Here is a 21,157-nt window from a genome sequence, read left to right as displayed (position 1 = left end):
CTCAAACCCTGTCACTATACTCAGTATACTACAGACTGCTAAGAAGTTACCTGTGTCTGGCATACAAGGCATCCTCCAGTCCAATAATTATGGATCTACTGCACATCAGCAAGACAAATGGCATCAGAAATACTCAGTCTAGGGATATAAACATCTTCTGCAACATCAACAGAAGAGCTTGGAGGGATTGGTATATCTTGCAGAGTATACAGCTGCTCTGGAACAGACTCCCCATCCACACAAAACAATGTTCACCCTGTCCACATTCAAGTGCATCTTGGCTCTATGGATAGGAAACAGAAAATCTACCCCAGGCTTCCCCCTCTACTACTAAGGCACAAAGACAGTTCCTAAATGCTTTATTCTGTGTATCTGTCCCCTCAAATTATCTACGGTGTGATTTCAGGTAATATATAATTATTAACCATGGGATCGATAAGGCAAATCTCTAACCAAATGGGATAGGTTAATTCAAGTGCAAAAAGGGAAAGTAGCTAGGCTTAAAATGGCCCACAAGTCAACTGCCTAGTATTTAGCTATGAACCCATGAACTTGTGTGATTTCTGCTAAGGTCAGTAATGTCATACTGCTCACAATGTCTCTCAGACAATAGGCCAGATTCAGAAAACTTTGCTGCATCATGGTGAGTGAATTTGTGTAGCAAATAGCCACTCACAGAGTGTGTGCGATTCAAGAAAAATAAGCTGCATGACGAGGTTCTGCGAAGCAGCATGGCCTGGTCAGGTATATACTAATGGTTGTATAATCACATGGTAGTGAGTAGTATATCATTAAAATAAACATGGCTCTATATTCTAATGAGGCAAAAGAATGTGGTGGAGTGATTTGGGAATGCATAAATGCATATTTGTTTGTGTCTTTCGGCTTTTCCCGGTTAGGGGACGCCACAGCGGAACTCCGGTCCGCTAATGATTGGCAGTTGATTTTTATGTACTGGCTTGGAAGGCCTGATGCACAACCTTCAACGTAGGTATGCCCATTCACGCATGTCTCCATGCAGAAGACGCTCTAGCTGAGAATCGAACCGGACAGCGTCTTACTGTGAGGCAACAATGCTACCGCAGCACCACCACCGCGGGGAATGCATAAATGCATGTACCAGCTGTATATTTGAACAATGGCAAATGTCTGTGTTCTGATCGAGTGAATCATTAGACATACGACACAGTTAGATGACACAGTGCTACTCTCAGCATTGCTAACATTAAAGGGCACACATGCAACCCCACATATGAGGAGACAGTAAATAGGCATTAGCTGTATTTAGCACTGCATGTTCTGTCAGTGTGACCCTCACCCAGGCTACACAGGAGTCATTACCACAGATGGCATTCATTAACCATGCTTTCTCTGATGTGTGTGCACCCACCATAGGGGAGAAGCATGTTGGTTGCTATTGCCAATATGTTTCCAAGTCTTTCTCTGAATCAAACTTGGCAGCAATCAGCAGATATGCATGTCAGTGATCCTGACATAGATAGTCTCTGTATACACCATGGTAAAAATGGTGACCATGCTGTGTGGCCTTTGGGAGGATATGCAACTGTTACAGTGAAATTGGTGTGACCAGCAGGGCATGCTGAGTGATATGGTATGTAGGGGCTTAGAGCAAAACAACCTTACTTACTTACTTACAAATTCCCAACATGGTTGGGAAGTGGAACAGATACATGATGGACATTCACAGGTCAGATTTACATGGATGGAAGACACTGTTCCAAAGACTGCATCATTACCACTCCTTGCCATGGCAGCCACCTCACCCAGCTGTGGCTAATCTCATGGTAATGGACAAAAGTCATTTGGTTCCAACACAGTGGTGCCCTACTGGGGGAGCCACTCTGGTTTTCACAGCTCAACACTGCCTCCATACCCTATTAGCTATCTAAGTGCCACAACTTGCAATTGGTCATTACTGTCCTTGTGATCATGGACTATATCCATCTATTGGTTCCCAACAGGGGAAGCCAAATTGGAGTATTTGTAAATGCCCCATAGTGTTGCACTATCCCTTGTGCAGAAAGGATCCAGCCCTGGCAATGCAGTTCTGCACTGTACACCTGACCTGCATTCATGACATAAAAACTCCACCCTGGCACTGATGGATGCAATATCAGACTCCCCCAACCTGCTGCTGTGGTTACCATTTCTGCCTTCGGAAACTTTTACACTTATGACATTATTGCTGTCACCTGCCATTGTATTCTCCCCCCAGCTGAACAAATGGAGATGATTGTGTATTGCCCTGCCCCATTGTCTCTGTGGGTAAGATAATGTCTGATGCATAGTGTGTTCAGTCAATATTCCATGCTGTATAGCCTGGGTTGTTAATGCATTTATTTATTGTATTCTGTGTTGTTCTTGTCATGGAGCATAACTGTAGAAAAGGTGCCACCTCTTTCCCATTCTGACATGAACGGGGTGTGGCTTCTGTCAGTTCCTCTGATGATGTATGCCCAACTCCTCATTTGCTGCAAGAGGTCTGTAAGGCAGTATTACAATGTTCCCAAATTTCATTTGCTTCTGTGATGCTATATTGTGTTATGCGTACATTACACACACCATGAATAACTGATTGCAGGTCTCAACTGCACACTGCAGTGCACCACTGGGTGTATACAAACAGCAGAAGTATACCTTCTGGAGTCCAAATCCATCCAAAAATATTCCATGTCTGTAAATGTGAGATGTTGTAGGCCATCAAAGCTATTGCTGGGGGATTTGTAGACAGTCTTCAGGTATGGCTCCAAAAGAAAGCCTGCAAAACATGCAACACCCAACAGTGGACAGTGTTATGAGTGACCTGCTGTCTGCATAAAAGAGAACAGCATATTGTAGCTTATGTAGTTGGTAATATGTACACCTATCAAAAGATGACCCTGTGAGATATCGCCGTGCATGAAGTGCTGTAACATGTTACACATGTTCTAGATGTGGAAGTCATGGGCACTGCCTAGATAGCACACAGGCAGATTACATATAATACCCTATGCATTGCATATGACCTGGGAGCTGACAGAGTGAAAGTCCTTCTATTTGATATACTAGCACTGTGTGGATCAGGTGAGACTTTGACGGCAAAGTGGGTGCAATGAATGGCTCTAGAACTTCAGGGAAATGGGCTATGTTGTAAAATGCCTGCATAGTGGAGGCACTCTGTTATACTGCCTTAAGAAACCATACAGGCTTCTCGACATGCTCCAGCATCATATCATGTAGCTGGGATAGGAACAGTAAGGCTGACACCTGTGAAATTCATAATGTGTCCACTGTCAAGTGCTGAAAGATTCATGTAATAATGGTAGTTAATGATATGCAAATCTGCATGTCCAATGGATTAGGCTGTACATACATTCTTATCAATGCCTTATGGTGGCAGTACTGCATGTCATGCAAATTCACTGCCCACTGTTGCATTTCACTTGCTGGTAGCAGCAACATGTGCTGACTTGAATGAGCTATCATACTCAGGGCTTCTAAAGGCACCAAGGATACCAGAGCTCTCAGATGGTGTTCTAAAAAGTTCAAAATATGTTTTTAGCTCATGTATAGAGAATAGCATGAGTATCTGCTTGCAGATGCCTGTGAGGGTCCCCAGGACAATATAAGTAATTGGCACAGCCTTACCAGCCTAGTGACTGCTAGAACTGGCATCACTAGCTCTGAAGAGCAGTGTATAAATCACTACAGTGACCTTAAGAGATGACACCCAGATGATCTGGGCCTGCGGGAAGATGTCTGAGAAACTGGTCCTGTGCTGTACAGTAATCATTTATAGCAGGTGAATTTTGCTGTAATTTAATAGGTAGCTTCCTGGGACCCTGCAGGACATTTTTTTATGAGCCTTAAAATTTTGTATACTGCTTCCCAGCTCCTCAGCAGGTTAAGGATAATAGAATCTTATTTCAAAGGTATAGGGAACACCTATCCAGTTGCAGGGATAAGTAATATAACTGTAATACTATAGCCATATATAGATGTCATAGTGAAATATTTCCCTAAACTATGCAAATTTTTATGTTACTGGTGATATCCACTACCTGCAACAATACATACCAAGGCAAAGGAACAGACCCACCTAAATGATGCTAGTGGTGACCACATTTCCAGGATAAGAAGCATATTCTTGGGTATAGCATGCCCTTACATGCTGCTAACTACCACACATTCAATGCCTTTGGTCCACTAACATGCTGTGTACAGCCACAGCCTTGGCAGACCTATATAGAGCATCGGTCTCATGTCCTCATATCTAGTAAACATTATCCCACAAAATGCCAATGGCCATCCCATCAATACATGGCATACTCATGTTACCTTTCTGATTACTTTGCCTTGTAGTAAAACCTGGCTTGCATCATTCTGCTTGCATGGCATTTGCTGACAGATGCTGATGTTGCCTCCACTGCATTGGTTGTCTTTACAACATCATTCAAGCACAGTAAGCATGCTGCTCTGTATATTCCGTATAGCTGATCATGTCCACAAAGCCCTTACATGTCTCTTTCTGCATGATATATCCATACAGGCATTTATACACACCTTCCATGGTTGCTAATGTCCCTCAGCACACTACTTGCATTACACTTACAGACTGTCCCTGGGGACATTGCTAATATCCCTGAATGCCGCATTAGACTTAATTCCTGCTAAGCCACCATATTGGGGATTGGCATAATGGCTAAGGTATTTACCTTAGAGACTCAAGGTAGAGGGTTTGATTCTAACCTTTGAAAGGGAAATTGATTAGGCTTAAAATGGCCCAGAAGAGAAGCTTATCTAGTACTTACCTATCTCCTGTACTATACCTTGCCGTACTTATTTCCTTTGCACACTTAGGAAATGTTTTTTGTACTTACCTCATACTCACACAACTGCACTGTTCAGGAATTTTGGACAAAGTCAAAAGTAGTGGGGGGACAAAGATCAAACTCATGGATAATTTTTAAGTATTACTCACTAGACTTTTTTAAAATTTAATAACCAACAGGTTTTGCATTAACATGCATTTTCTGAACAATAAGCAGTATAAAACTGGCATTAATAACAGACTCTGATCTTCAGTGATTTAACAGAAAATCAAAACTTTTGTAAGAGACAGGCAGAAAATGAGGCAAAATCAAGGACATTCTGCATAATCAGGGACCATTAAGGAGTATAATCTAGTTGTACACCTGATAGCAATGCACAGACATGATACTAGTATACATTTTGTCTTTCTCTCTCTATTTCTCATTATCTCTTCTTAATATTTTTATTTTAAGTCTGTTATTTTATTTTTTTCCATTTTTCTTTCTATTTTATACAGTGTCAGTCACAGTTGTGTCTGCAGTATCTCAGCAATCCTCACACTGTCAGCCTGCCCTGCCTTATCCTGCTGGGTCCTTATCTGTCAACATGGCTGTCTCTCCATGGATTGATGTAGGACATCTAGTAGGGGATGACTTGGAGAGTTCTGCAGTGGCCTCTTATTGTGGCTGACTAGAGGAGGTGTTGTCGCACCTTTTGGTGATACCTCTGTCAATTCAGTTTCCCTGCCTTTGTCTGTCTGTGTCTGTTGATTGTTTTCTGCTCCCACTTATGTCAACACCTCCTCTGTTTGTCTTTGTCTGTGTGTTATGTTTGTTTGTTGCCTGTCCCTATTTCCAATCCTATACATTCTTTCCTTACCCCACCTTTCAGATGGCATTCTTCTCTCTCTACTCTTCATATAGAAAAAGAAAATGAGAACCTGTCTCCCTCCAAAACTAAATATAAAATTAAATCTTTTCTCTTCCAAACATTGCCACTCTTACTTCCCTGTGTCTTTTGAACTAGGTCATTGTAGTTATGCTACTTTCTTCATAATAAATTGATAATTAGTGTTGAGCACCATCATGCTAATTTGATTAATTACATTAGCTGTTGCATGGTCATGTAAGGCATATTTTTAAATCTCATACCCCGGGATTCATGAAGCTTGTGCCAGGCACCACAGTAGCGTCAGCAATCTAGTGCCAAATATGGCCACCGATCAATTCAGGTACGAGCTGTTTCCACATGCACTACCAACGTACACCAGAGCTGCGCAGCTCCCGGTGCATGTATGCTAATTACCCCATGTGCAGCAGTGTAGCATGCAAATGAAGGTATATAGCAATTCATGAAGTGGTGCAGGTGTAGCGTAAGCAAGAAGAAATGTAAACCAAAAAAACTGTTTACATTTTTTCAAACATAAAATCGGAGCCATGAAAGTGGACCAAACTTACGTATTATAATGTTAATAAATGCCAATGGCTAAATATATAGCCAATGGCATAAAAAACATGCACAACACATAAAAAATAATATTTAATGTCATGGCCACACTAACGCAAAGTAAAACCACAGTGCATCGGTGCATAAATGGGATCACAAGGAAAATATATTTAGATGTCATAAAACTGCAATGTAACACAATTCATGAATTCCCCATAATAGTCAATGGCACGCATGCTATACCACAACCATGGAGCAAGGGCTGCTAAGGTTCTGTGACAGTGTTCTTCATGGTAACTAGGAATTAGTCATCAATGCCATGCAAATGAGTCAAGTAATACTGAATCACAAATGCCCCACCGGCATAAGGATGTACCACATGGCATAGTGGTACAACACCGATGAGTGGCCTGGAGGTAAACATGACATCAAGAGAGGGGTGTGCCACTGTTGCTGTAATCACATTGGATCATTGCTAATCTGGGTTGCCTGTTGCTAAGCAAAGCCACAGGATAGGGGAGTGGAAGTAGCCATAACTTTGCTTAGCTGAGAGCACACAAGATAACTGAAAGTGCAAGTGAACATGGATGAAAACGTGCTTGAAACCCGGTAAACGGCTGTGAGCAGTGCGGACCACAGCTGAAATAGGAAGGATATGGGAAGACAATAAAGAAATGCTGCAGCATGGTAATTGGAGGACAAATGAGTAAATAACACCTAGGAACTCACAGTGGGCCATTGACAACAGCTAACAAGGCTGCTAGCAGCTACCTGCAGAACAGGAAAGGGGAGGTGCTGTACAACAAAGAAAAGAGAACTATCACAGCAGAACAAAACAAACTTGCAGTAGATCAGCTACATAACACATTCCCAACACACTCCTGGGTTGTGAAAGTACAAAACAAGAAAGCCGGCAGCTGGATGCATGCCTGACAATGGGAGGGGAATCGGGTTGAAAAATGAAGTAAAGGGCAATAGATGAATCACGGCAGCCAAGCGTAAGTCAACACCAAAGGCTCCACAATAGCAGAACCTGCTGTAAAACCAATAATTAAGATACCCCACAGCTAGAATTGCACATACACACCCAATTACACCAGCATCATCGATTGCACAATAGTATAAGGTGTGAAAGTCCCACGCACACACTTGTGTATTCCCAGACACTCTGTACCATTGGTGTATACAGACGGGGAACTTTTAATAAGTACATGTTAGGGGCTGCCATAGCTTTGATTCACCAGCATGTGTTGGGGACTGACGGTGGTGTGGAGGATGATGCTGACAACCATCTCAGGCACCGGAGGAGGAGAAGAGTGTTCAGACCCAGGCTAACCTACCAGGGACTACATGATCTGGAGATAGTAGAGCATTACAGGGTGGACAGGGACATCATACAGCAACTTGTTGAACTGTGCCAGCTATGCTTCAGAGCCAGAAGTAACAGAGGGGAACCCAGCCAGTGGACACGAAGGTAAATGTAAGCTTGAGAATACTAGCCACAGGTACCTTCCAAAGGCCAACTGGGGATATCATAAGGATCTCACAGGCAGCAGAATCCAGGGTACTCCACCAGTTCCTGGATGCCATTTACCAAATGCCAATGAGCACATATACTTCCTCTGAATGCAGGAGGAGATGGCCAGCAATATGCATCTCCTCCACCGTGTGGAAAACTACCCGGACGTACTGGGTGCAATAGACTGCACGCACATGCACATCAAGTTACCACCTGGTGAGCAGGTAGGTGCTACATAAACCGCAAGGGATACCCCTCCATCAACTGCCAAGTTGTGTGCAATGCCCAGGACATTATCATGGATGTGTGTGCTGGCAGCCCTGGAAGCTACCACGACTCCCACATCTGGCATGCCTCACAGCTGTATCAGGTATTTGCCAGGGGGGACATCCCATATGGCCACCTGGTGGGGGATGCTGGCTATGCACTGGAACCGTGGATGATGACTCACATCAGAAATGCACACACAGCCATGCAAGAATGCCATAATGAGGCACACGCAGAAACCAGAATCATCATAGACCGCGTGTTTGGGATGCTGAAATCATGGTTTCATTGCTTGGAAATATCTGGTGGAGCCTTGCAGTACTCTCCAGGCACGTGTGCCCACATCTTCATAGTATGTGCCATGCTACACAATATGATCCTAAATATATATATATATATATATATATATATATATATATATATATATACATCAGTATATATATATATATATATATATATATATATATATATATATATATATATAGAGAGAGAGAGAGATATGTCGATATATGGGGATATACATATATATGTAGATATATAGGTTAACAACATCTACATAACCATATAACCATGGAGGTACATATAAATGGGATACCTACCACATACCGACTGCTTGACATACCGATACATGTAATCATGAGGCTTAAAGTCCAAAAGAACACAGTACCAAAACACCAGATGTGCGAGGTTTAAAATCTCGATGTTAAGGGACAGTTAGTCAGTGCTTCTGGTGTTGCGGTTCAGGTAGGTTACTGTGTGTTTCTGAGGGCTGTAGTGTGTGTAAGTGTATGTTCTGAGTGTGGTGTGTTTTCCTGGGGGACTGTAATGTGTGGGTGTGGGTTAGCTTTGTGCATCTGTTTGCGAGATCTAGGAGGTAGAATATTAATGTGGGGGTGTGGGGCGCAGACACCCACATGGTGGTGTAGGTGGGCTTGCCCACCCGCTCATATGTAGTGTGGGATGGTTTGTTTGGATGTGGTGGGTAGCAGTGTGTCTGTGTGTGTGCGTGTGTGTGTTCCATGTTCATGTTACTTTCGCGAGTTACTGTCGCTGTCGGTAACGTCAGGTATGGGAGTCTTGGCCCAGTACTGTGGGCGTCGGAACTGTGTGGTTTTGGGATTCCATAGGTATACCGTATGCAGCGGTTGAAGTGTTCATATATGAGTATAATATGGACCATAGCAATCACACATTCCACCACTACCAACCTTTATGAACAAAGGATATGGAGAGTATATGCCTATACACTATTACAAATATGTGCTATGGACATGAGCCAATGATAGGGTTACCACCTGTCCCACTTTGTGAGGGACAGTCCCTCTTTGGGCGGTTGTGTCCTGGCCAAATATATTAAACGTGGCAAATGCCCTGAGATTGTAGGACATAATTATGTCCTGTATGTAATGTAATAGTTGCATACAATAGTTCTTTCTGTATCTAAAATACCTACATGTTACAAGAAACAGGATAAGCAACTAAACTGCTACAAGAATAAGCTTATATTTAGGCAAGAAAGGAAAGTTATATCCCTTGTACTGACCGTGGGTTTGTGTCGGCCTGTAAAATCTGATGTGTGCCCCAAAAATGTCCAACTATGGCCATATGAAAAGGTGGCAACCCTAGCCAAAGAGGGTCAGTCACCAACACATCTCCAATTACTGCAAACACCTACGACAGAAATACACAGCTTTCATGTAGCAACACTTTATTACATTCCGATGTATTGCCAAAAGGATTCAAGGACTAACATCACCTGCATGCTATACAGGAACCACTTGACAGAGCCTTAATGAATCAGCCTGCAATTACCATAGTATTAGTCCACTAAAGGATAGGTGTTCAAATAGGAAAGGAACCCTCATGCACATATCGATTATGTATAAAAGCAGTTCCTACACCCCTGCATCTGCTATGCACACCCACCAACATCAACCCCACACCCAAACAAATTACAATACAAACTGTAATAACATCACAAATCATTCACTCACTGTACAACATCTGCAGAAGCCTTAACATACCTTGTCAGAGACACACTAACATGGCCCTATGTAAAATAGTTGCTGTTATACAATGGAACAGCTGCTGATGTTACAGGGTTTGTTTGCACTAATCCCATTTCAGAGGGTTGTGTGTACACCGGGAAGTGTTACCAATTACTGAGTAACAGCACAGTATGATACACATGTACACCAAATCAAGGATGTCTGGTGAGCACACTGTAAACTACATAACAGTTCATGCATAGCCATACAGTCTTGAGCTGCCCAAACATCCTTGCCAGACTGAAACATCTGCAGAAGTATCAGGTACAAACAAACCCTACATAAGTAGCAATGTTCTGAAATATAACAGCTGTACTCACATGTAAAACAACATCGTCTAGCCATTACACACAATCCACGGGAGTCATGAAGCTAATATATCTCTGTCTGTCTCCATATAGCCATTGAAATATATCACAAACAACACACCCAGGCCGTCTTCCTCGAAAGTAAGGCAAAAGGACAACACCCAAGTGGAGTACTCAGTTATACACCACTGTTGCCATGGTATCGGCTAATGGAGTATCTGCACAGCTGATGTGCATCTAATTAACTACTTTGGAACACCAATTGGTGATCAGGATAGCGCGTTACCAATATTTAACTAGAAAAGGATGGCTTATCACACATTCAAACCATCTGTATATACCAGCAGAACATTACAAAGAAGATTGAAACACAAACTGAAAAGGATTGAATCAACAGTCAACAACACCTCGGGTTACTAATAAGGTATGTAGAACACTCAGTATGTCTGTGTATTTAGTACCTGTTATGTAATATTTAAAGTGCACGCAATCCATATAGTGGAAACAGTTATCTTGTAGTGATGTATTGTTGAGCATAGTAAAGCTTGTAGTATTTATGTGTGTACTGCTGTAGGTCACAAGGCAAACACCGCATACACCACAAGGGATGCTATATAAGGGCTTTGAGCACAAATATTCCTCACCAGCCGCTGTCAGTGGCAGGGCTGGTCCAACAAGTATGTGCTATAACAGGGGATAGTATAGGTTGATATATTGTAACAGTAGCCATATGTATGGGTGTATTACTGAGAATAACATGTCGAAGGTTGTCCCACTGTGCAATTATGATTTGCATTGTGGGATATTGTGCCAATAACTGTGTAATGTACAGTATTGTAGGCAGATATGAATTACAAATTACATAGCATTACTGTTATGTTAGGCAAACATTAGTTATGTCGATTGGCATTTGCAATACACAATAACAGGATACATATGACTTGTAGTCACCCGACAGTTTATCAGCATGATAGCAAAGTAAAATGGAAGAGCTACTTAACTATCCATGCACATAAGACATGTAATAAGTTCAAAGGTAGGTACTAGGCTGTCTTACCAAGGGTATTTATAAGCCTAGCTAGAGTGTGTTGGCTTTTGCCACCCCCATAGGTTAGTTCCCTGTGTCTCTGAATGGCAGAGCCATTAGTTCCCTGTGCCTCTGTCCAGCAGAGCCACTGCAGTGATCCCCGGGGTACATGTCTGTCTCCCATCCACACGTCAAGGTTTCCCTTGAAGAGTGCTAGTGAGGGGACCCTGCCTGATGTACATTGGAATCATGTTCCAAAGCATGGGGAGTCTCCGGGTCAGGAATCTATCCATCCAGCACATCCTAGTCATCGTTGTGGTTAGGTGTATATCCCTAGAGCATGTGGCTCACAGGGGCCTCTGTGTAGGTGGAGCATATCCAGCAATACTGGGCTGGACATGGACCTTGTATGTCAAGCAGAGATTACCTATGAGTATGCGGTATGCAACCAAGTACAGCTGGAGTTTCTTAGGTTGGGCTGCATAGGTCATCTGTTTGAGGTCACTAATCCTCTTGGCGTGGTACTGTTGTGGTCTTCCAAGCTGTTGCAGTTGTCTTGTAAGGTATATCCCAAATAGGGTGTTGTATCCTTTAATGGGTTTAATAAGTCATGAGTAGAGAGGCACAATGGCCTCCTTTGCTCTGGATGCGAACCCATTAGAGATTAGGGTGGGGGCCACGTAGAAGGATATTCTAACCACCTTGTCATTATGGGTATCGAAGGAGAGTTTGCTATTTACTGGGGTTTCCAGATCCCTTATTACCTTTTCTGTATGTAGGGGACTAGCACCTATGTGGTAGTCCGTGGGTAATTAGTTATATCCAAAGGGGATGACTATGCACTTGTTGGCACTCAGCTTGAGGCCATGATATTGACACCAGGTATCTGTCTCAGTGCGACCCTTCCAGAGGGTGTCTGTAACAGCTGGGGAAACATTTATGTCCCCTAGTTTGCAGTCGTCTGCAAACCTTTTCAGCCAAAGCCCTCCTGTGCTTGCCTGCACGTCACAGAATTATATACCAAACATAAGTGGTCCTAGGACTGAGCCCTGGGGAACGCCATTTGTAACTGGTATACATTCGGACCTAGGGTATGCAACTCCCACTGTGTGGGTTCTGTCTGTGAGCCACTTTGCAAACCATCACATGACGTAGGGGTTAATGTTTAGATGGATGGGTATGTCGATAATACCAGAATGAGGAATGGTGTTGAAAGCCTTTGAGAGATCTAGGTAGGCTGTGTGGACCTCCTTACCCTCATCTAATGCCTTGGTAACTGTCTCTAAGAAGTCCACCAGGTTTAGGAGGCATGGTCTGCCCTTAACAAAGCCAAACTGGGTGGGGGTCAAAGGTTTGAAGGTACCCAATGTATCTGTGACTGAGATCCATGATGATGTGCTCCATAGCCTTGCAGACCAGGCTAGTCAGGCCTAAAGGACAATAGGTTCATAGGTTCATAGGTACATAGGTTTATACTAGGCTATCTGCCCTAAGGCATTTATAAGCCTAGCCCAAAGTAATGTGGCTTACGCCACCCCTTATGTTAGAAATAATGTGCCCATTAGTTTGTTGTGCCTCTGTCCAGCAGTGACACAGAGATGATTCCCAGGGTAAACCTACGATCTCCCATCCACCGGTCAAGATTTCTCTTGAACAGAGCCAGCGAGGTGCTCTGCCTCACATGGACCGGGGTTTTATTCCACAGCATGGGGAGTCTCTGGGTGATAAATCTATCCCTCCAGCACGTCCTATTTATATCCGTGCTAAGGTTTAAGTCATTTGCTCTAGTGGTTCTGGTGGATTTGGATTTTTTGAGGTGGAGCATGTCCATTAATTCCGGGTTGGTCATGGCCTTGTATGTCAGGCACAGGTCACCTCTGAGCAGACGGTATGCAACTGAATAGAGTTGGAGTTTCTTCAGTCTGGCAGTATAGGACAGGTTTTGGAGTCCCTTTATCCTTTTGGTGAGGAACTTTTGGGGTCTCTCCAATTGCTGCAGGTGTCGGGTGAGATACATCCCGAATGGGGCATTGTACTCGATCATTGGTCTGATAAGTGAAGAGTACAGGGGAACAATGACCTCACTTGATCTGGATATGAATCCTTTCATGATCAGTTGAGCAATGTAGAAGGTCTTTCGAACCACTTTAGCAACATGAGTGTCAAACGAGAGGCCACTGTCAACCTAGGTACCCAGGTCCCTGATAACCTCTTCTGTGCTTAGTGGGTTGCCACCTATATGGTAGCTTGGGGTTACCTTGTTTTTCCTGAAGGGTATGACTATACACTTTTTTTGCGTTTAACTTCAGGCCATGGCTCTGGCACCAGCTATCAGTTTCCGTGAGACCCCTCTGAAGGATGTCTGTGTCCGATGTACTATCCACTATGGCACCCAGTTTGCAGTCATCCGCAAACTTTGTCAGCCATAGTCCTCCTATGTTTGCCTGTACTTCTGAGAAGTAGATGCCGAACAATAGGGGGCCAAGGACTGAGCCCTGTGGGACACCACTTGTAACCGGCTTGGAGTCTGACATAGCTCCAGCAACTCTAACCCTGTGGGTTCTGTCCTTTAGCCAGTTTGCAACCCATCTTGTGACGTATGGGTTTACATTTAAGCTGGTAAGTTTCTCTATGATACCCGAGTGGGGTATTGTGTTGAAAGCTTTTGCAAGGTCAAGGTAGGCTGTATGGACTGCCTTTCCCTCATCAATGGCCTTGGTAACTGTTTTGAAGAAGTCGACCAAGTTCAAAAGGCAAGATCGGACCTTGACAAAGCCAAACTGGGTTGGGTCCAAGGTCTGCAAGTCCCCTATGTCCTTGTTTATGAGTTCCATTATGATCCTCTCCATAGCTTTGCAGACCAGGCTTGTTAAGCTTATGGGGTGGTAATTACCAGGGTCCGTAGAGGCACCGCCTTTGTGGAGTGGGACCACAGTTGCCGTACGCCACTCCTTGGGCACATATCCTGTGGTAAGGCTAAGATTAAACAGCTGCCTTATGTGCGGGTTTAGTTCTTCATTGAGTTCATGTAGCAAACAGCCGGGGACACCATCTGGTCCCATTGATGCTGTGTTTTTAGCTTTAGAGAGAGCAGCTTTCACCTGCGCATTTGAGATGTCTGGGAGGCTACACTCTGTTGGGATAGTTATCTTTCCTTTTGGGGGGGAGAGGGGTGTGAAGTTTGCGCTGAACCTGTCTGCCAGTATGTTGGCAATGTCTGTGGGTTCAGTGATTTTTGTATCATTTTGGACTAATTCTGAGCATATCTGGGAGTTTCCACCCAGGTTTCTGACATAGCTGAAGAAGGCCTTATGATTGTCTTTTGAATCTATGGCAATTTTTTTCTCAAAGTTGGCCTTGGATGATTTTATGAGGGATCGTAGTTTCTTGCTAGTACTGATCAAAGATGCCTTCCCTTTTTGGGATTTTGCTCTATCATGTAATAGCTTTCTCCTCTTATTGTAAAGTTTGTTTATGGATGGGGTCCACCAGACTGGACGTTTGCCCTTGGTGGAAAGAGTCTTGGTTTTATTTGGCATTGCCTGATCCATGCAGTCCTGAAGGTGTTCATAGAAGGCATTTGTAAGGGCTTCCGCAGTTTGGGTTGTGGTTTCCATTGGCTCGGGGGCCTTGACGGATACCACACCTGTCTTGAGTAGTGTGAAGTTTGCTTTAGAGAAGTTCTTCACTGTGGTCTTTTTTGTTTGGGGTTTGGGCGGGATGTGGATTTCTAGTGAGATTAGTTTATGATCTGATCTCACCAAAGAGGGATATACTTCCGGTGTGGAGCATTTTGTCCCCATGTTTGTGATGATGAGATCTAGTATATTTTCTCCTCTAGTGGGGACGGTGACTAGTTGTTCCATGGCATTTGAATTTATGAACTCCAGGAACCTTTGGGCTAGAAAGCTGGGGCTTGAGTAATGTTCCCAGTCTATATTCGGGTAGTTGAAGTCACCCAATATGATGGTGTTTGGTGATACATTTATACCCTCCAGTGTCTTCAGGAAGGCTGTGTGAGTTTCCTGAGTTTGAGAGGGTGGCCTGTAGCATGCTACAAATTGTAGAGCAATTTTGCCTATGGTTAATTGCACCTGGATGGTTTCCAATGCTTCGTGCGTAGCCACCAACCTGGAGGTGTGGGTATCCTTGATGAATATGGATACACCCCCTCCTTTTGTGGTATGGTCCGGGTTTTGGGGCTGGAACGCATGATATGAGGTAAAACCTGATAGTGCCGGGGTGCTCTCAGGAGCCTTGAACCAGGTTTCAGTCACAGCACAGACATCGATGTTCTCCATACTGAGAAGGGCCTCGAGTGCGTGCATTTTGAGATTTAGACTTCTGGCATTGAGCAGCATTACCCTTAGTTTCTTCCCGTTTTTGTTTTATAGGGTGGTAGGTTTAGAAGTTGAGCCTTGCCTAAAAAAGGCACTATGGGGGTGGCAAGAGCCTTAGCCAATATCCGGAATCCCAAGGGTGACAGGTGCAAGCCGTCCCTTGCGAAGCAGCGTGGCTTGTCAAGCATGTCATCCCAAGCAGACAGACACTGGATCCCCTTTGAATGACACCATAAATTAAGCCAATTGTTAAAACTGATCATCTTGTCACTATATTGTGGCATCATTCGTGGTGAAGGAAGGATACTGCTCAGGGTCAGGGTCATACCTGCCTGGACTACATAATCAGAGAGCTCCTCTATGTCTCTTTTCACGTAGTCCAGGGAGGTACGTCTCAGGTCGTTCACACCAGCATGGACAATGACTGTGTCATATTTGTACTTGCCATGGAGTGACCTGAGTGCTTGTGTTATGTGGCGGATTCTAGCGCCCGATAGGCAGTTTACCGTGACCTTCTCCTTGTTCAGCCTGGTGAGTGGGACGTCAGTGTGTCTGACTATGGAGTCACCTATGACAAGTATGTTTGGTGTTGTATTTGGCCTTAAGGGCAGTGACTGCTTTGCACACTGATTTTGTTTTTTATGTGTTGTTTGTGTGGTGTCTTGAGTTTGCAGTTGCTTGGGTGTCTGCTTTGGAGGCCTTTGCTGTTTAGGTAAATTTTTACTCAGAGCCTCCGAGTATGTCTTAGTGTGTTTATGTGTTTGATTCAGTGGTGTGGTTGAGTTATGTGAGACTTGTATTGTGGTGTGTGTAGTTGCCTTCTCCCATGGTCCATTGTGGTGCCACCTTTGCAGAGTGGGATAACTGTTGCTGTGTGCCATTCCGGGGGCACAAAGCCCAATGCGAGGCTATTATTGAACATGGTGCATAGGTGGGGAGCCAGTACGTTCTGAAGTTCGTGTAAAATGCAGCCTGGGATGTTGTCTGGTCCCATGGATGCTGTGATAATGGCTTTAGAGTGTGCAGCTTTTACCTGCATAGTTGTGAGTACAGGGACTCTGCACTCTTCCTGTATAGATATGGGCCCTTTAGGGGGTGAGAGGGGGTAAAGTTAGCACTGAACCTATCTGCCAGGATGTTGGCAATAATAGTTGGTTCTGTAATGTTTGTGCTTTTGTGCTGTAACTCAGAGCAGATCTGGGTGTTGACATTGAGATATTTGACATAGCTATAGAATGCTTTGTGGTTGTAGTTTGAATTAGTGGCAGTTTTGTTTTTGTAGCTAGCTTTTGAGGATCTTATAAGGGATCTCACCTTCTTACTGAGGCTGACCAGGGAGCTCCTCCACGCATGGGATTGTACTCTCTTTTGCAACAGTGTCTTCCTCCTGTTGTACAGTTTGTTTATGGCAGGGCCCACCAAATTGGCTTCCTTAATTAGGAGTATAGCATCTTGGTTCTGTTTGGGATAGCACGATCCATGCACTCGTGTAAGTGCTTATAGATGCATTTGTGTAGGATTCAGCAGTTGTAACAGTATTGTTCATCTGCATGGGTGGTCATGACATTCACCACGTCTGTCTTAAGAAGCATAAATTTGGCTTTGCAGACATATTATACTGTGGTTCCCTTAATGGGGGGGGTGGGGGCGGGATGTGGATATCAATGGTGTTCAGCTCATGTTCGGATTGGACCAACAAGGAGTTGACTTCAGGTGTGGAACACCGGTCATTCATGTTGGTAATGTCTAAGTCTAGGATATTGTTGCCCCTGGTGGGTGTGTGGATATGTTGGTACAGGGCATTGGTGTTTATGAATTCCTGAAAGCATTGAGCTAATGAGTTGGTACACCAGTAGTTTTCTCAGTTAATGGTGGGGTAGATTCAGTGGGACTATGTGATGAGTGTGGTGTGGTGCAAATGTTTACCTTCTCCACATGACTGTCAGGGTCAGGCTTGGTTGAAGAGAGCTTTACCTCTAGTTTGGCTAGATAAGTGCATCTCTCACAGGTTGTAGTGTTAGGTGGTAGGTGGCGAGGTTTGTCTGTGTACATGAGGCAATGTCTACATTGCCTCAATATGTCCAGATTCATCAGATAGACAGGAGAGAACACTGGCAGCTGACCCTTGGACATGCCTGAATATAAAACTAATTTCCCCTAGATAAGTGAGGAAAGTGAGTACAAGAGCTATTTTACTCTAAGCAAGTGAGAAAAGCATGTACAAAACCTGTTTACCTCTAGGTAATGAGGAAGATTGAGTGCTATAGTAATTAGTAGCTTACGTAGTGCTTACAAGTTCTGAACATGTGCTGAGCATGAATAAGCAATCCGGATAGGGTCTTGGATAACATAAACACACTGTCCCCTGCAAAAGGGACACAGTCATATATCCATGTACACCACAGAGCCCCTGTACCCACAACTATGCAGGTACAAGATGCACTCAGGCTGCATGGGACCTGTCCACATCACAGGTTGTATCATACACATATAGCAAAACAAGTTGCTCTCCACGTACACATCATGTAAAACATAGCTCCTTGTCAGGCTGTGTACATGTGAATGGTGCACACCAACAGGTATCACAACCCACAAAGGGGGAGACACCACTGATAATGGAAAGTACTGCACTACTACCCTGCTGAGTCTGGTCTGAAAGGCCATGAACCTTGATCAAATTATTTGATGTCAGCAGTACAGATGTAGATGACAGTAAGGTTGATTTCACACTGCATATCATAACCTTGCCAGGTCATAAGACATCATCACCCATACTGTGTTCCACCTACTCTCGGTATACTAGATGTACATTCCTATGTCATAGGAGTGTTTTGCAATGGGACTGCTGGCAGAACCAACACTACAGAAGGTGTCTGAATAATACATGCTCATCACACCAGTGCCAGCTACAGTAAGACAGGGTTAATAAATGTATTCCCCTTCATTGTAGTCCATACCACACAGACAAACAGAAGGCATCTGCCTATTGAAGTATGCAAATGACTATGACCTAGGAGCAATAGCTGACTCAAGAGTGTTGTGGACAACATACAGAAGGGGCTTTGTGGGTGAGGTGTGTGTGACATATGACCACAATCTGACAGCTACATATTGCATTCTCACCCCATGTTAATAGCCCTGTACCCATGAACTACCACCTAGGCAGCAGTCAACATAATGGACACTGTGTGTAAGGGATGCAGCTGGGCAGTTGTCTTTCCTGTAATAGCTACGTCACCACACCTGTCAGGTAGTCATATGTGGCAACCCTAATAATGACGGTGCCATCCATGAATATAGAGATCATTGTCCAGCCATACACAACACTCAAGTGACCTATATCAGATCACATATTTCCTTTAAAGGGTATTGGCCATGTAGAGATGGCCTACACCAGCCTTCCCATTCCCTATCGCCACTATGTAGCATGATGCATACCCTGAATAAATCCATGTCCAACCCAGTGATGTTGGACATGCTACACGTACACATCCTCATCTCAAACACATACGTCATGGACATCCACCTTCCACATGCTGGACAGATCCTTGTCCCATACACTTTACATAGTCCTACCATACTATGCATTCCTGTCCGTAAAAGCTGCACATCGCTCCCCTCTCAGACATGGTGTGATGACCGCATGGTAAATGTATTATTAACCCTGTGGATCAGTAATGTGGCACTGCTCCACATGGCCCCAGAGACCCACCTGTCAGCTGCAGCCAGGTAACCTTTCATCCTAGATTCATAAATGGCCCATGGCATATAGCCTACTAGTTGACTTTGACTGTACATGCTATAGTTGATATCCATCACTGCAAATACCATCTGGCTAGCCAGTGTCCCATGTGTATCAACACAGGTGATACATGGCAGAATGTTGAATTGCTGTACAGTGCCATGTAGATGTATATGGCAGAACACATACATGTAAAATCTTACATGAGCAAGTCTGCAGGGTCACAGGTCATGTCTGTTAAGGCAGTGTAAGTCTTTATATGTGACATATACACAGCATCAAGGTCGACTGCATTAATGTGAACACATCCAGCCATGTGCTGATAAGTAGGAACACCAATACAGGCAAACAGACATGCCCACATCAAGACAGCATCCACATGGAGTATGAACAATGTAATCAGGTGACACACACATATATATGGTGATAATATCCACTCACCACTGAGTGTCATATGTGTGTGACACAAACATGTCAGTGTCATGTAAATTTGCAAAAACAAATACTTAATGGTAATAAATGCGATACACATGTATGTTCAGCTGTAGCTCTGTATGTCTCTGTGAGTTACTGTGACCTGTCTCCATCATTATGTCTTCCAGGTATGCCACGTGCAAGGCTACCCCCTTTTACCCGCTTGGAGGATGAGGCCATCATCCCATACCTACATGACAATCATGATATCCTGTTCAGCCATGTGCACAGGATGCACAGCAGCGGGATGCCCTGTGGATGGAACTTGGCAGAAGGGTTAATGATGTGGGTGGCCACAACTGCACATACCATCAGGTGCACAGACATTATACAGACCTCATTAGATGGGTGAAACAGTGTGTGAATGCAATCACCAGGGAACAAGGTGCAACAGGTGGTGGACCATCAACCCAGCCCTCACTTACATGTACCGAGGAGCTACTGGCCAACCTGGGGACACCTGCAGAACCACATCCACAAGCCTTAGCCAATATTGTGGAGTTGCGTGTCTCTCAACCACTGAGCCTGGAGTTGCCTGGCAAGTCAGTACTGCACATATAACAACTATATTCCATATAGTTGCATGTGTCACTGTACAATATGTAATGTAACATCATATGCAAGGCATGTATACACACATGACACATACTATAGTATTTTACTCTCTGTACGCACACATGTGCATACACCATAGTATATTCCTATGTACTGGTGTATGTGTTAACATGCACATTGCACCCTGTAGCCATCATACAGGCATGGATAATGCTCACACTGCTGTGTTACTCCTATTTAGGTACCTCTGGTGAAAGCAGCGGAACGCCAGAGGTACCGCTGCTACAGCAGCTCGTTGCAGGTGAGACTGTTATTATTTATCAGGTATCGTAATGCACAGATCTATCTGCCATGTGGCCATTTACAACATGTACACATAATGCATGGTCATGTCACAATATACAGGTTGAACCTTCAATGCATCACAATGCCTACCCATGTGCAACACTTGCAAACTATGTGAATCACCTTACCGACATGAATCCTCACAAACTGCCATTGCCAGATGTGTGGACAGCTGTGAATACAATGGTAAAGGTACTGTTCACTGTAGGGACATGTACTACAGATCAGAACTACACATGTGGGGAATACAAACAGTACTACACAGTGGGCTGGA

The sequence above is a fragment of the Protopterus annectens genome, chromosome 5.part0 (genome assembly GCF_019279795.1).
Source record: "Protopterus annectens isolate FY-2018-M chromosome 5.part0, PAN1.0, whole genome shotgun sequence".
NCBI classification, from domain to species: domain Eukaryota; kingdom Metazoa; phylum Chordata; order Ceratodontiformes; family Protopteridae; genus Protopterus; species Protopterus annectens.
Note: the sequence above shows the minus strand (reverse complement) of the source record.